A 1,283-nucleotide genomic window follows, 5' to 3' on the forward strand; every position below is an offset into this window, starting at 1 on the left:
AATTTAGCTCCAATACACACATCTAAAGCAAGAGTTCTCAACCATTTTTTTGTCTATGGATCCCTTTGATTACAATTTTATTCTTGTAGACCTTACATTAACTTGTGTAGGTTGAACTATGTAAAATGTTAGAGAAAAAACTTTGCACATCTAAAGCGAAAGTTTTTCAGAGGTCCTTAAAATACTCTGGTGAATCCCCAATTTACTATTTTGATGTGAACCCCTTTGATTACTATTCTATTCTGACAGACCCCCATAGCCATTTGATGTTTAAAAACTAGTTTTATAGAACTTCTTTCAAAATTCCTATTTTGCTTTTCTTACATTAACTTGTGTAGGTTGAAACTATGGAAACTGTTAGAGAAAAAAACCTTGTTGTTTCTTGCAATACTCACCAATACACACATCTCAACCAAATTTTTTTCAACGGCCTTTAAAATATTATTGTGGATCCACAATTTACTATTTTTTAACACAGAGCCCCACAAACTTTATATGGACCCTCAGGGCCATATGGACCCTGGTTGAGAACCACTGCTCTGAATCATTTTGCCTCTGGGCCCTACTTGGCCTGAGTCCAAGGCAAACAGCATTTATCTCAAGTGATGTGCAGTGGGATTGATCCTCAGGACTGCTTGGTCATGATGAATTTCATAACAATAAGGATAGATTATTTCTTCATGAAATATTTTGCAAGAAATATTGGTTTTGTGACATTTTTGTGTCTGATACTGGTTTTGGAATATATAGTTTCTGCACTATATAAATTTTTAATCTGATGATATATATATTTCATCAGATTAAAAATATATACAGGTATATATATGTATATATATATATATATATATACACAGACACACAGACACGCATATACTCATCAATAAAGATATGAATATTCACATTAATATATATATACATAGATCTATATCTCTCTATCCCTCTCTCTCTCTGTATATATACACAAGTACACACACATGTATATATATATATATATATATATACATATGTATGTATTTTCGATGCAATACATATTTCACCAATGATATGCATGTGTTTATGAATGTGACTGTGTGTGTGTGTGTGTGTGTGTGTGTGTGTGCATGAATTTGGTTTATGACTTTTGATATTTGCATGCAACCTTAACTTGGATTGATTCAAAAATATAATAATAAACTATTAATACATAACACACACACATATGTATCTATATATATGTGTGTGTGTGTGTGTGTGTGTGTTATGTAGTTTATGATATGTATATATATATATATATATATATATAT

General features: G+C 30.8%; 1 protein-coding gene across 1 annotated transcript in view; it reads right to left on the reverse strand.

Annotated features, from left to right (window-relative positions):
• LOC106871942 (rhomboid-related protein 3) overlaps positions 1 to 1,283 on the reverse strand; it is a 297,954-nt gene that overhangs the window by 132,889 nt on the left and 163,782 nt on the right. The window lies entirely within an intron of this gene.

Source organism: Octopus bimaculoides, chromosome 21 (assembly GCF_001194135.2).
Source record: "Octopus bimaculoides isolate UCB-OBI-ISO-001 chromosome 21, ASM119413v2, whole genome shotgun sequence".
Classification (NCBI taxonomy): domain Eukaryota; kingdom Metazoa; phylum Mollusca; class Cephalopoda; order Octopoda; family Octopodidae; genus Octopus; species Octopus bimaculoides.